The 16,044-nt window shown below is 47.2% G+C and overlaps 1 protein-coding gene across 2 annotated transcripts in view; it reads right to left on the minus strand.

The window, feature by feature from the left end:
• LOC144767716 (uncharacterized) overlaps nucleotides 1-16,044 on the minus strand; it is a 323,524-nt gene that overhangs the window by 71,757 nt on the left and 235,723 nt on the right. The window lies entirely within an intron of this gene.

The raw sequence follows: 16,044 nt of genomic DNA on the forward strand, positions 1-16,044 counted from the left end.
CCACACGCTTGACACCATCTTCTCCACAAGCCCCCAGGTCACCTTCAGCCACACCACCAAACTCATATGGACCAAACAACGCTGCATTCACTTCTTCCAGAAACCCACCACACACCACGGCACCCAACAGATCCCCCGCCGCTATTGGAGAAAAATCACTGAAGACCAACTACACGCAAAACTTGCTCTCAGCCCACCCACCTAACCCTCCAACACCGACGACGCTGCCTGCAACCTCAGATGCTGGCTCGATGACTGCAACAACACCCTCGCCCGCTGAAGAATCACCCCCACAGAGACACCAGCAAGAGGGCCAGCTGGTTCACCCCAGAAGTCCTAGCCTCCAAGCAAGCTTGCCGAAGATAGAGAAGAAATGGCACAGTGAACAGACACCGGACAGCCACACAGCCCACAAGGACACCACCGGAAACAACCACCACCTCATCAGGAAGGCCAAGAGGACCTTCTTCAAAGACCGCCTCGACAACAACGCACACAATAGCAAGGAGATCTTCAACATCGTGAAGGAATTTTCCAACCCCAGCTCCTATACCAACGACATCCCACCGTCTTAAGCCCTGTGCGACTCCCTCGCCACTTTCTTCCACCGAAAGATAGCAGACATCCATGACAGCTTCAACACCCACACTGCCCCGACAGACAGCAACACAACAATCTCTCTGTACAGCATTGACCACAACCCCCTTCTAGCCTGGACCAGCGTGAGCATTGATGACACCATCAAGACCATGAACACAATTGACTCCGGCTCCCATTCAAACCCATTCCCACACCACATCTTCAATAAAGCTAGCAGCTCCATCGCACCCCACCTGCGCAATGTCATCAATCTCTCCCTCGAGACCGCAACCTTCCCAGATCGCTGGAAACACACTGAGATCAACGCTGTTTGAAATTACCCTTTTTGCAGGGTTATCCCCAAACATTTTGCTTCTTCCTCCCTTATTTTTCCTGACCTGTGGTTGTTGGCAGTAGGACTCTGGGCACTCAAATGCTACTAGTGGGCCTGCAGCACTCATTGTGCCACCCACAGGAGTTGCCCTAAAATGGTGTCTCAGGCCTGCCACCGCAGTGCCTCTGTGCAGTTGCTAACTACCATGCTGATCTGACCAGTGTCCACACTGGCTAGGCCTAACCCTTCCCTTTCTGTACACATTGGACACCCCTATGGAAGGCCCTAGGTACCCCCCTGGGCAGGCTGCAGTGTATGTGAAAGGTAGAGCATGTACTAGTGTGGGTGACATGCTCTGGTAGTGAATTACAGACATTTTCGTTTTTTACTATTGAAAGGCTATCTTGCCCATAGGTTATAATGGGAAATGCTTCCCATAGGAGCAAATTGAAGTCTGGTATCCCTGAACTCAGAATTTAATAACACATCTTTCAGGAAGGATGTTTTTTAAATCCGGTTTTTGAAAGCAGCATTTTTAGAAAGTGGCTGCTTTCTTGTCTGACCTTTCTGTGTGCCTTTGGCTGTTTGTGAATTGACTGTCTGGTTTGTGAGTGACAGGGCTGGGGGATTCTAGGAGACAGAATGAGTCCGCCCAGTGGTGAATAGAGAGATCTGCATCTAGATGGGAGGGAGGAGTTGCACCTGGGACCTGAAAGAACTGGGCCTGCCCTCCACAGTGCTGGCTCCACCCCCTGTGATGCGTCTGATGTCTCTGCCTTGCCCTGTGAAAAGAGAGAAGGAATCATGTCAACAACATGCTCCAGGGCTGTGCATTCCCTCCACAATGCTGGCTCCACCTCCTGTGGGGCGTCTGATGTTTCTGCTCTGCACTTTGAAAGGAAAGGAGAAGCCAGTAAAACAAAGTGCTCAAGGAACACCCAGAACTGGTTCAGACCGGGCTCAGAGCCACTGTTCCCACTAACCTGCGCATGTGGGCTGCACGCAAGATGGTCACCAAGAGCGCGCAGTGTCCTGGATTTAGCGCTCACACAGCTCACAGACATCCCTACGAGACAGGTTGCGCTGCCGCTTTTAAAACACGAGCGGCGCGAAATCCAGGCGCGAGGCAGAGCGTTGCAGGCACGCAAAGCCCATTGCAAAGCCCATTGTGCTCAAAGTGCTTCAGCCCCTCTCCACACCCCCACCTTCCTGTGTAGACCCCCCCCCCCCCGGGCTGAGACAGCTTCGCGGGCACACAACAGCCGCCCGAGTACTTCACAGGTCTTTGAAAGACCATTTGCACGTTAATGAGCTTTGTCTTTTATTTCACCCCTTTTTAGCCCCTGCATCTTCACACTTCCCACTGGCCCAAAGGGAGAAAGCACGAACATGCAAGAGGCAGATTAAATTGCAAGTATCTGGCAGTGAATTAAAGAGGCTGATGTTAAATTGCACTGGCAGAGGACTTCAGAGCCAGAGCTTCGGGCACCGGCATTCTTCTATTTGATATGAGAAAAACATTTATACAGCACACGTTCACCAGCGGCTTCTTGGCGCTTTAGGACAGGCAGGGAGCAGACTGCGGAGGGGGACAATTTATTCAAAAGCTTGAGAAAACAGGCACGTCTTCAGGGCTCTCCTAAATGAGTGGTAGGAGGGAATGAGACGGAGATCAGGTGGAAGGGAGTTCCAAAGATGCGGGGCCTGGAAGGCAAATCTTAATCTCCCAAGCCTTTTCCACCTGAAAGGACATGAGGATAGCAAGTTAAGGCCGGCCGAGCGGAGAACTCAGGAAGGAATGTATCGGGGGAGAAGGGAAGAAATTAAAGATGGTCCTTGGTTGACGAGGGCCAGGTAAGTGATGCAGCCCACCTTAAAGAGACTGCGCTGGACTACAGGGAGCCAGTGCAAGCTCCTCAAAAGGGGTTTGACAGAGCTGGTCTTTGGCTGCCAAAAGACCAGTCTAGCTGCTTGATTTTGAACAAGTTGAAGTTGATTGGACTGAGAAAGAGGGTGAATTCGCATAATCAATACGGGAGACCACTAGACCCAGTGTAGCATGAACCAAGGCATCTTGAGTAAGGAATCGGCTGATCTTTCTGATGCGACGTAGATGGTAAAAACAGACCGACATCACAGAGTTAATTTGTAGTTTCATGGACAGATCCTTGCTAATGGTAACTCCCAGGCTCTTGACCGAGCTCCCTGGACAGGGGGCACAGCCCAGAGTGTGCGGCCAAAAGCTAGGGTTCCATGGGTTGGCCGTGGGTCCAGTGAGCACCAGCTCGGTCTTATCTGGATTCAGCTTAAGCTGGTTGGCATTCATCCAGCAGCTGATGGCCGTCATTGTCGACTGAAAGTTTTCAATGGAGGTGGGGGAGGAGTCGATATTAAAAATAAGCTGGAGGTCATCCGCGTAATTAAAGATGACCACTGGTTTCTCCCTTAGCATAGAAATTAAGCATGGACTTTCTATACTTCCTCAACAGGAAGTGATAACCAAGGCAAACAGGGTTCTCAATTCTTTAACGTATTTTTAGAAGTGCAACAACCGTAGAGCACATTTCCCTTTGAACAGCATTCATCCTTGGACACCACGTCCAGAGATTCCTCAACCCTGCAGCCCCTCCTTGTAACAATTTCCTTCAGGTCCTGTCTTCACCCAGACACCTGTTCGCCCTCAATAAGCAGGACGTAAATTATTTTTCAGAATGTCAGTCTGGCGTCAGGACATCACCCGGGCGCCTCCGCTCCCTCGCAAGACCTATACATTGCCGGGAAGGAGCATGGATAATTCCATGTCTCCCCTTCCCTGCTCGATTATTCCCCGGATAAGTTCCCATCACTCAGCCCCCCCCCGGGTAATCACCCCGGATAATTCCTCTGTCTGTCACTCTGTCCTCGCGGCTCCCGTTCCCAGTTTGGGTTAACCCTCCTGATGCCAAGGGTGCCGTGCCAGCGCTAGGTGGCTTCGCAGAGCTGTGCCAAATGCATTTGGGTAGTTGAGGCCCACCCTGGGGCTCGGATGTATCCATTGGTAAGACACTGAACATGTTTCTGTCCCAATGGCATCCCACGAGGTAAAGACATTGCGCTGGTTACCCATGAATCGATGGTGAGCGTGGCCTATAATTGGGTAAATACCCTGGCCTGGGTTTCCGTGTCCACGGAAATGGAAAAGGGGTGTGACCTAATATGGGGCACAGACCCTGGGCTGGATTCTTGTGTCCCCTGGAGTGGATTATAGGCAGGGCCACTGGAATTATGCGGTGGGGGGAAGAGCAAATTATGCGGCACGGTGACTAAATTATGCAGCAAGCCAAGCTAAAATATGTGGCGTAATGTGGCTCATTTTGTACGAGCATTCCTTCATCATTTTGTCATTTTTACACATTGTAGCACTCTCAATGCAAAGATGACAACTCATAAGTACTAGTGTAACAACCAAATACAGCAATAGACAAATGAAAGGTGACCAGCCAACCTTTGGGAAGGGCCTTGAAATGCGTGGGAACATGTGTTTCATGTTTTTAGTAACTGTTGAACCGACTGAGCCAGTATAATTTTTTAAAACTAAAATATACAAATTATGCATCAGATGATGATTAAGAGGGAAATGAGGCGGGGGCGTGGCTAGCCGAGCAGCGAAATGGCCGCTCTGTGAGTGAGCTCCACCGGCTACGATAATTAATCCTGCGTTTATCCTGCTCCTGGTGCCTGCGGACCCAAGATGCCCCGGGGGTCGCCGTCGAACACCCAGGAGATCCTTCGGCTTCAGTTTGGGGCGCATAGCTGACGATCCTGCGGAGCGGCAGCCATCTGGACATTTGCCGACCTGTGCGCCCGCTCTGCTCCTCGCCGGAAGTGCCGATCTCCGGGCGCTGCGTGGCACCGCATACCGCGGCTTCGAGGGCCCCCGGAGGTGCGGTGAGTTGTAACGTGGGACATCGCCTGCAAAGGGGCTGCCACAGTACCTGATACCGGTGAGTCCCGGTTGTGCCTGAGGGGAAGTCTGGCTGCTGTGGCACTGGGACTTGCGGAGGACGGCCAACGCTCCTACCCTGGTTGGGAATCCTGTCGGGGCACCGCATATAGCTCAGCCGTTCACCCGGAGAGGCGGTGGACTGTGGGCTGCGGGGTGGTGTCTGCAATTGCACCAATTCCATGCAGATTGGGGACAGAGCAGAGCGAAGCTGTGGCGAGGCGGGGACCGGTCGATTATCTACCCGCTGCGCCTTTATGCCGCACCACATCGACTGCTGTCAGTAGCTGGATACGGAGGGCCACTTGCACATCTATTTACCTGGCTGACTGGATCCCCGGGGTCTTGATCAGGCCTCCTATACTAGTGCCTGATTGGACAACACGAGGTCTTGCTGGAGGGATTCCGGCGCCCGCCATTTTGTGCCTTGGTGCTGCCCGGATTTGCACGCTGCAGCTAATTAGTGAAACTGGGCAGCCTCGCCATTGTTACTAAACAATTGGCCGGTACATAGCTCTCCCTCGGATACGACCGACTCAATTTGTCATTACACGAGCCATTGCACAACAGGACTGAAGTGAGGTGCACAGAGGCACTGCTCCTTCGTGGCGCTAGCGGCGCACTCCAGGCTTCAGAGATGGGGAAAAACGAAGCCAGACAGCCCAAAATCAGCTTCGACAACAAGAGACCCCCGAAAAACCAAGCGGCGGAAATGGATGGCGGCGAGTCGTCATCGCATGGTACACCTTCGGACATAGACTTTGGGGCGCTTATCATGGAGGTGAGGTCCAGCTTAAAGAGTATCGACGCCAAACTCGATACCATGTCCTCGCAGCTAGAATCTGTGAAGAATAAAGTGGACGGCCACGAAACCAGACTGGACTGCCTGGAAAACAGACAAACTGAATGCTGCGAATTCCAACAGCAAGCCAAGCAACACATCACATCCCTCGAGCGAGAAATAGAAAACCTACGCGCCAAGGCTGATGATGTGGAAGCACGTTCCAGGAGGTCCAATATCCGCATTACGGGTATTCCGGAGACAACCAACATTAGCAAGATGGAGGTGTTTGTGGCAGACCTCCTACATGAACTATTCGACCCGAATCTGTCCCCAGTCTTCACAGTTGAGAGGGTGCACAGGTCGCTTGGCAAGAAACCTCCGCCGGGTACCACACCTCGCCCAATTCTGGCTAAATTGCTCAATTATTTCTGAAGTGGTACGTGATAGCACGATCACGACCCTACCTGGCGCACAGCTTTGATTTGGTAGTATTTCCTCCTTTTCTGTAGTTATCCAATTATTCCAATTATTCCAACATTCCAAAGTTTATTTTAAATTATTGCATTTATTTTCAAAAAGCCAACTTTCAAGAGAAAAGCGATCTTCTGCATTCAGATTCATTTCATTTTACTTTTTAGCTTTTTTAGTTCATGTTTTGTATTAAACTTCATACAAATATATGTATATAAGGATTATCATTATCATTATATCCTTCAATTACATCCTTCACTTAGTTCATTGGCCCGATGCATTTCGGGACCATTGTCCCTTCCTCAGGGGCCTCTGTAAAAATTTTTTTTACATAAACATTAGTTCTCTCTTGCAGTTTTTTTAACTGGTTAGTTGTTACCTCTAAACATCAGCCACTATTACTTGAGTTCACCTAGCTCATACGTGTACATTCTGTTGCTAAATGATTGTACATCCGGTTTATATTTCCAAACAAACAACAATATCTGTATACTGGTATTGACATTTTCAGTGGTCTATACAAAAACAGTCATCAATATCTGGATGTTGGTAGCGTTATTAAATGGTCACCAATTCTGTAACATTCTCATCCTACTAAAAGTGCTTAAATCTACAATAATGCCTGCGGAACATTCTGGCCAAACATGAAAAGTAGTAATGTCTTTGCGAGAACTCACCGATTTGGTAGAGCTTGAGCATGTAGGAAATGTGTTTTGTGCATTAACCGAACTTCATGCGGATAAAAAATCTGCGTGAAACATGAAAAGGGTTTATGTCAGAAACCTATGGGAGTAATAAAACGTATTCGTAAACTGGCGCTACTTCGCCGTGAAATTACCTGCTCTTCGTGCGTGAAGCTTCACCGTTTCTGAAAGGAAACGTGATATTCGTGTAAATATACGAAAAACGCGCGAGTGATAGAGTTCACTCTAGATTTAGACTGTGGAAGCGTGTAGTACGTAATGAGCTTACCGTGAGCAGTAGTTCTGCTTTCTTATATCTTACATCGCGGTCTGTTGATCTGTGCTCAATGCCGGAGATCAAGTGATTGTGCCGGGTTCAAGCTAATATTTGCCTCAGCTGTGTGAATGCTAAAACTAAAAGACGGACTGGAGACTCTAAGTCAGAGTGTCCGCCATCTTGCAGTATCGAAATTCGAGTCTAGATGAGCAGAGTGTTGCCATATAAGTGGAAACGGGCATATGAGCGATAGCTCGATAACCTGAATTACTGAACGTGCAACCATAATCTAGTGAGGAAAAAAGAGCTCGGAAAAAATATATGTGTGCATTAAAAAATGTTACCCAATAATGTAGTGTTTTAGTGATAGTGTTGGAATTCATTACCGCCTGTCATCATGCTACATAACTCACTATGTATCACAAGTTTTTTCTACATTAAATTATTCACAAAAAACATGCAAGGTCTAATTTGTCGTTTAACCCTAACGGTTCCATCGTTTGGAATTTCTTGATTAACATTACTTCTCTTTGAGATAACAGTTTCCTACTGTCCATTCCTTCTCGTGATTCAATTTTTTCCACAGCCATGAATCGTACTTGAGATATATTATGGTTGTGGCTTATCCAATGAGCTGCCAAATTTGATTTAGTGTTCTTATTCCGAATCATACTCTTGTGCTCGCCAATTCTTATTTTCAGTTTTCTTTCGGTTTTCCCAATGTACATGAGTCCACATGGACATTTGATACAATACAGTACAAAACTGGAGTTACAGTCCGCTGTGAATTTCAAACTTATTTTCTCCCCCGTTCTTGGATGGGTCACAAAGTTTTTTTGTATCACGTTGTTACAATGTACACAGTTATTGCATTTGCGCATTCCTTTATAGTTTGTGTCACTTAGTTTCATCCTTGCTTTCAGATATTCCTGCAAATTTCGACTTCTTGTGTACGCGAAGATAGGTTTAGATTGAAATACATTTTTAAGATCCTCGTCATTTTGTAGTAGTTCCCACCTTTTTGTGATTATCTTTCTGATGTTAATTGCTCGGGTGGAGAATTTAGACACGAATACATTGCGGTTGGTACTGTTTGTTTTGCTTTTGCTGATCAGTAAACTTTCTCGCTTTATTGAGTTTATTCGAGTTGCAGCCTGTTCTATACATGAGTTTGGATAACCCCGTTCCTTGAATTTTTTCCTCAATCTTTGTAGGTCCTCTTCATGGGCCGTCGGAGTTGAGCAGATTCTTTTGCTTCTCAGCATTTGTGAAAAAGGAAGGTTGTCAATTAATCTGGGAGAATGGAAGCTTTGGTACAATAAAGTGTTATTTCTATCTGTTGGTTTTATGTACGTTTGGGTAGCTAGTTCCATGCTTTTTTTGGTTATTTTGACGTCCAGGAATGTGATTTCTGTAGAGCTGATGGAATGTGTAAATTTGATCCTTGGGTTTCTTTCGTTAAGTGCTGCTATGTTTTGTTCTAAGGCTGTTTGAGAGTTATTCCAAATTAGAAAAATATCGTCAATGAATCTCTTGTAGAGAATAAGATGTTTTGACCATTGAACTTGAGATAAAATATATGATTCCTCGAACTGTGCCATGAAAATGTTAGCAAACGTTGGTGCTCCCCCAAATCCCATGCTTGTTCCGCTTATTTGTAGAAAGAAATCATCCTGAAATCGGAAGTAGCTGTGTTGCAGGCAGAAAGTTAAAAGTTCTAATATAAGAACCTTGTTGGCTCCCAGATCATCCATTTGTAACAATGCCCATTCGGTGGCTTCAATTCCTTCTTTGAGGGGGATTGACGTATACAAAGCGGTCACATCAATTGTGCACATTAACCATTGTTGACTGTCTGTTAGATCCAGTTGGTTCAATTGATTCAGAAAGTCAGTGGTGTCCTTGACATTAGTTTGCCAGTTTAAAACAAATTTTTGAAGAAAGAAGTCTATGTAGGTTCCAAGTGGTTCAAAAAGAGACTCTATTCCTGACACGATAGGTCTGAAGGGGGGATTATACAAGTTCTTGTGCACTTTTGGGAGCATGTACATGTGAGGTCTTTTTGGGTTTTGCTTAGTTAGGAATTGTGCTGTTTTCCCCGATATCCAGTCCATTTCTTTAGCATGTTGCAAATTTTTTTCTAAAGTTGCACTAACTTCTGTGGTTGGGTCTTTATCCAAAAGCAAGTATGTAGTTTCATCGGCTAGGTGTTCTTTGACCTTTTTGTTGTAGTATTCAGTATCCATTACTATGAGTGCTCCACCTTTATCAGCTCTTTGAAATGTGAGTTCTTCCATTTTGGATACATTTTGTAATATGCTTTTTTCTTTCTTGGAGAAGTTAGAACCTTTGGTGGTATGAAAATTGAGTTTGTGGATATCTAAAAGAACCAGTTTTTCAAATAGATCTATGGTCTTGTGAGATACCGGTGCTACATATGTGCTTTTCGATTTGAATTCCACATATTCTTTGACTTCTGGTTGTTCTTTCTCTGTGATGACATTGGTGAAAAAGTGCCTTAATCGGATGTTTCTCATGAATTTATATAGTGAAATTTCTGTTTCCGCTAGGTTGGTGTGGTATGTGGGAACGAATGACGTTCCTTTATTCAGAACTTGCATTTGTTCTTTTGTCAGTTGAGTTGATGAGATGTTGATGACTATGTTTTCCCGCTCCGGAGATTTGGTTTGGTGATTTCTTTTGTTTTGGCTTCTCCTGGTTTTGGTTGGTTTCCACTTGGTTTGACTATAGGATCGGGTGGTTTCGCTGGTTGTTGGCCTTGTTCTAAAAAAGTTTCAGGAGTAGATGTCTGGGATGTAGTTGCTGTGGTGGTCGCATCACTTGATGTGCCCACTGTTTCTTTTCTTTGGATTGGTAATCTTGAGGTTGCGATATCTCCATCTGAAACTACACTTTCATCTGAGGAGGTGAACTGTTTTTTTAATGTTGGACGACGTTGAGCGTACATTTCTGCCCATGTGTACACCTCGTTTAAACGATAATCAATCGTGTCTCGTTTAAATTTTCTCAATTTTCTTTCCTGCAAGTCTTTTTCATAGCTTTCCAATTTTTTGTTGATTATTTCCAGCTCATTTGACCATTCAGTTGTTTCCATTCGTTTAGATAAGTCTCTTTGGAGATTAAATATTTCTTCCTCAAGATCTTTTATTGTTTTTGATAGTTCTTCGACTATGAGTAAGATGAGATCTAGGGAGCATTTATTAAGGACCGCATACCATCTCTCCATAAAGTTTTTGTTATGTTGTAATCGAAATAGTAATGGTTTAATGGCAAGTCTAAGGCCTCTAGGGATCCGTTGGTGTTTATGATATTGAATGAGCGTGGTCGCGTGTAGCCTCTGATTTAGTTCACGACGCATAGTAAATTCAAGGTGTTTCAATTGTTGAATGGTGGAGCCTTGGTGAGACTCAAAGGTTTTTGTGGCTTTTATTAAAGCATAGATCTCTGTAGCTTGTTCCGATGTGTATGTTATCGTATGTGCTCGATTTTCTGTGGTACCTGCTATACTGTCAAAGGATGTCATCCTGTTAAATCTAGTGGGTGCTCTGGCCCAAGTTGGCAGTGACTTTGATGAATATTAGAATTGGGATAGGCCGTAGGTACTCCTTTAATTCACTAAGTTTGCAAAAACCTTCTCTATATAGTTTTGTTGTTAATGATTCCTTCTTTGGCGTGCTGCTCGGTAATTAAGGGCTGCCTTTCCCTTAGTTGAACAATTATTTCTGAAGTGGTACGTGATAGCACGATCACGACCCTACCTGGCGCACAGCTTTGATTTGGTAGTATTTCCTCCTTTTCTGTAGTTATCCAATTATTCCAATTATTCCAACATTCCAAAGTTTATTTTAAATTATTGCATTTATTTTCAAAAAGCCAACTTTCAAGAGAAAAGCGATCTTCTGCATTCAGATTCATTTCATTTTACTTTTTAGCTTTTTTAGTTCATGTTTTGTATTAAACTTCATACAAATATATGTATATAAGGATTATCATTATCATTATATCCTTCAATTACATCCTTCACTTAGTTCATTGGCCCGATGCATTTCGGGACCATTGTCCCTTCCTCAGGGGCCTCTGTAAAATTTTTTTTTACATAAACATTAGTTCTCTCTTGCAGTTTTTTTAACTGGTTAGTTGTTACCTCTAAACATCAGCCACTATTACTTGAGTTCACCTAGCTCATACGTGTACATTCTGTTGCTAAATGATTGTACATCCGGTTTATATTTCCAAACAAACAACAATATCTGTATACTGGTATTGACATTTTCAGTGGTCTATACAAAAACAGTCATCAATATCATTAACAACAAAACTATATAGAGAAGGTTTTTGCAAACTTAGTGAATTAAAGGAGTGCCTACGGCCTATCCCAATTCTAATAAATTGCTCAATTACCAAGATAGGGACCTCATCCTGCGCTTGGCGAGAGAGAAAGGTAGGATAACGCATCAAGGGAATAACATCTCCTTCTACCCAGACTTTACCCCCCTGGTACAAGCGGCCCGTAAGGAGTTTCTGCCGGCGAAGAAGGTGCTGCTGCAGGCTGGTGTGCCATACTCTCTGCTATATCCGGCGAAATTGAAGGTACAGCATGACAACACTTCACACTTCTTCACTGACGCCAAATCTGCGCTCAAGTTCGCCAAACATATCTGTGCTGGGGCCAGAAGAAAATCACCGCGACTGGAGGATGCTTCGGACCACCTTAGTGACAATGACTGAAGGGGCTACCGCTATGAATTTGTGTAACTACACCTCCACCCCATTCATGCCTCAAATGGACGTCTGGGTATTCCTTGTACCCACGGCTGTTGCATCTGAACTGAGTAAGTGGGGGTGAGACACTGGCGTAACCACGGGTGCCAAGCTGAGGCTACTGACTCCATGTTCTCTATGCGATTATGGTTACATATGGGTATTGTAGGCCCTGGGGTGAGGGCACCGTTAGGACCCAGGAGATTTCCAATTTGTGTGTAGCCACCCCGTTCACACGGGGGTGTACGTTGGGCGCGTCACGCCTCATGGGGTGCTTCCCATTGTTACTGATGTTGGGGTTTTTGCACGCCCTGCGTGCCTGCTTTTGGGATATGTCATGACCTGATTGGGGGGTTGCTGAGGGTGGGGGGTGGAGGGGGGTGTTTATGAAGTTGCAAGTTCTAGTTCTAACAAGGTGTACTGTACTTTTACCTCGGACTACCTGTTTGCGCATTGGATTGATGGTCACGATGAGTGGGCTGCCTTGTGGCTCTGGGGGAGGGGGACTATTGGGGATGGATCTGACTCTACACCACCTACTAGATGGGGGGGATTAAGCTATGGACTTGGAACATTAGAGGCCTTGGTGATTACAAGAAAGCCCGCCTGATGCATGGTATACTGTCAAGACACAATGTAGACATTTGCTTCTTGCAAGAAACTCATCTCAACACGACACCCTCACCCAGATTGAAAACCTCCCGATGGGCGCATGTATACTCTGCCATTCATTCTAACTATGCGAGAGGTGTGGCTATTCTCATCCGCAGGGGGCTGGATTGGCAGGAACACGCTCATGTGCAGGATGTGGAGGGGAGATATGTTATACTACATGGTTCCTTGCAGGGGAGGCCTATTGTGTTAGCTGCTATTTACGGTCCAAATGTGGATGATCCTGAATTCTTCCGGGGTGTTTGGGCGGAGATTGCGTTGCTGGACTGCCAGTCAGTCGTGCTGGGAGGTGATTTCAATATTGTGCTGAATGATGACATGGATCGAAGGGGTGTGAGCAGACCGCCGCATGCTAAAGCACGTCAAGCAGTCTTGGATGTAATGAGTGAGGGAATGCTTTCGGATGTGTGGAGAGCTAGACATCCGGATGTCAAAGTGGGGACCTGCTATACTTGCCACAAAGCTGCTTGGTCCAGGTTGGACTTCTGGCTAGTGTCTCCTGAGGTTGCAACGTGGGCGTCGAGTGTTGATATCCTAGCTAGGTCCCTGTCCGATCATGCCCCATGTATGTTGGAGTTGCGCCCCCCAGACACTATTCACAGGGCGTTCACATGGCGCCTTCCACCACACGCGCTTGCGGACCCAGTGTTTGTGGAGGAGATCAGAGAGGACATCATTAAATATTTTGCTGAAAATGCTGGGTCAGTCTCCTCTAGGGCCATCGAATGGGACGCCTTTAAGGCTGTGATCAGAGGCCAGTGCATTGCACGAAAGGCGGGAGTCTTGCGCGCTATCAGGGACACGTTGGCTAAACTGGAGGGAGAGTTGAGAGACCTAGATACTGCTTTTAGCACTGACCCGTCATTAAAGACTGCTGGGGCTCTAAAAACCAAGCTGCTAGCCTTTACTGAGGAGGCGGAGCGTGAGGTGCGATTCCTGGGGAAACAGGCAGAGGCACGCAGATATGGGGAGGGGGACAGGCCAAGCAGGACCCTTGCTAGACTGATAGCTCCTCGTACACAGTCCAACTACATTCACACCATATATGACAGGGAGGGAACCCTGGCAGTGGGTCAGGAGGCAGTGTTAGGCACTTTCGCTGACTTCTACGCATCCCTCTACACCTCCAAGCAACCCACGGCCCCAACCTCCTTGCAGGGCTTTCTCGACTCTATTGCCCTCGTCTGGTTTAATAACAACCACAGACAATACATGGACCTTACTGTAACTGTCCAAGATATTACTCAGGTGATTAAGAGCATGCCGGCCAACAAAGCCCCTGGCCCTGACGGCCTGACAACATCCTTCTATAAAACTTATGTTGATGAACTGGCGCCGAAACTACACTCTGTGTTTGTCGAGGCCCTTGAATTGAACTCCCTGCCAGACTCCATGCGTGAGGCCTTAATAATTACACTCTTAAAACCTGATAAAGATGAGCTGCGCCTGGATTCCTATAGGCCCCTCTCTCTGATAAACGTAGATGCTAAAATTTATGCAAAGATCATAGCAGATAGATTACAGCCAATGTTACCTATGATTGCACTCCCTGACCAATCGGGGTTTATCCCTGGCCGCGCAACGTCACATAACCTCAGGACCATTTTCTCTGTCCTTCACTACTTACACCCGTCTGTGCAGGCGGCGGTGGTGTTTCTAGACGCCACCAAGGCTTTTGACTCCTTGGAGTGGCCTTACCTGTTTAGGATTTTAGAGCGGATGGGATTCAGTCAAAATTTCATGACCTTGATCAAACTGCTGTACACGGAACCTAGAGCTAGGGTGAGTGTAAATGGACTCGTATCCAAGCCCTTTAGTATTTCCAGAGGGACTAGACAAGGGTGTCCACTGTCCCCTCTCCTTTTTGCCATTGCAATGGAGCCGCTTGCGGCTCGGATACGGCAGCACCACACTGCACGGGGCATCGGATTCAGCTCTCGGAGCTTGCTGATCTCGTTGTATGCGGACGATGTCACCTTATATATCATCAATCCCAAAGACAACATGAATCCGCTGCTCCGAGAATTTGTGAGGTTTGAGGGCCTGGCAGGAGTGTCAATCAACTGGTCTAAGTCTGTTGCCTTCCCCTTGACGGAGGAGACCTGTCGCCCGGCTCCGGACTACCCACTGAGATGGGAGACGGACGCTGTTAAATATCTGGGAGTTTGGGTCAGTCGTGATGTACAGGAGCTGTGGTTGCTCAATTTCGGAAGGGCGGTGGACTGGCTGGAAGGGAAAGTCGAGGTTTGGAACAAACTGCCACTATCTCTGGTTGCAAGGATAGCCTTAGCGAAAATGGTAGTTCTCCCCAAATTCTTGTACTTGTTCGTGAACGTTCCGCTGCCGATGACAGCACACTTTCACGCTCGGGTCCGCTCGCTGTTGTTGAAATTGGTGTGGGCTGGAGGACAGGCGAGAGTGTCCTGGGACCTTCTCACACTTCCGCTCCGTCAGGGGGGCCTCGGAGCTCCGGATTTAAAGCTTTACTCCCTCTGTGCACAAGCGCAATTTCTACACTTCTGGGCCTTCCCTACTCCATACTAACCGCATGTGGCGGTGGAACTGGCCGTGGTGGCCCCATTGCCGCTGCGTGTGGCGCTATACGGGAAGGTTTCATGCCCGTCAAGGGAGGTAGATACCGTGGAGATGATTCGCTGGGCCTGGCGCGAACTTCAGAAAAGAGCGGGACTCTCCTTGCTTTACGCACCGGCCATCCCCCTAAGGGGAAACCCGATGCTGCCTTGCTTGACCGCCAGAGGCGACGTTCTCATGATCAGAGGGAAGAGACTGCACACCTTTGCTGATATATATCCTGGCGGTACATTTGCCGAGATGAGTGCGAGCGATGATGTCCAACCTGAATCTTTTGCAGACGCGCTGTTATACCATTCCCTTCGGGAATCCTGCAAAAAGATGGGGCCCCAATTCCCGGAGGAGCCATGCACTCTGGACGCCCTTCAAAATTTGCTTTCACGGCCCTCCCCCAAAAAGCTAGTATCGAGACTGTATAACTGCATGCAGGAGCAGGCCCCGCTAACAGTGGCCACGGCCAAGCAGGCTTGGGCTGCAGACCTGGCAGACCCTTTAACAGATGACGCATGGGAGTACTGCTGTAAGCAACTCACGGCACTGTCTCCGAACTATCGGCTGCGGCTCATCCACTTCAAATTTTTGCACCGATATTATCGCACGCCGACACTGTTACACCGCATGGGCATCCGCGCGGATGCCTCCTGCTGGAAATGTGGAGGGGAAGATGCGTCCTTTCTCCACGTAGCATGGAGCTGCCCCAAGCTGGACGCATACTGGTTGGAGGTCTTTACAGCCATTAATCAAATCACACATAGAAATGATACACCGACACCGCTCCTGGGATTGTTGCGCTATGTTAAGGATACTGAACCCTGCGACAGAAAACTGCATGCACTACTCCTTCTCTATGCCAAGAGACAGATCGCACTGCATTGGGGCGGGAGGGCT

Source organism: Lissotriton helveticus, chromosome 7, assembly GCF_964261635.1.
Source record: "Lissotriton helveticus chromosome 7, aLisHel1.1, whole genome shotgun sequence".
NCBI classification, from domain to species: domain Eukaryota; kingdom Metazoa; phylum Chordata; class Amphibia; order Caudata; family Salamandridae; genus Lissotriton; species Lissotriton helveticus.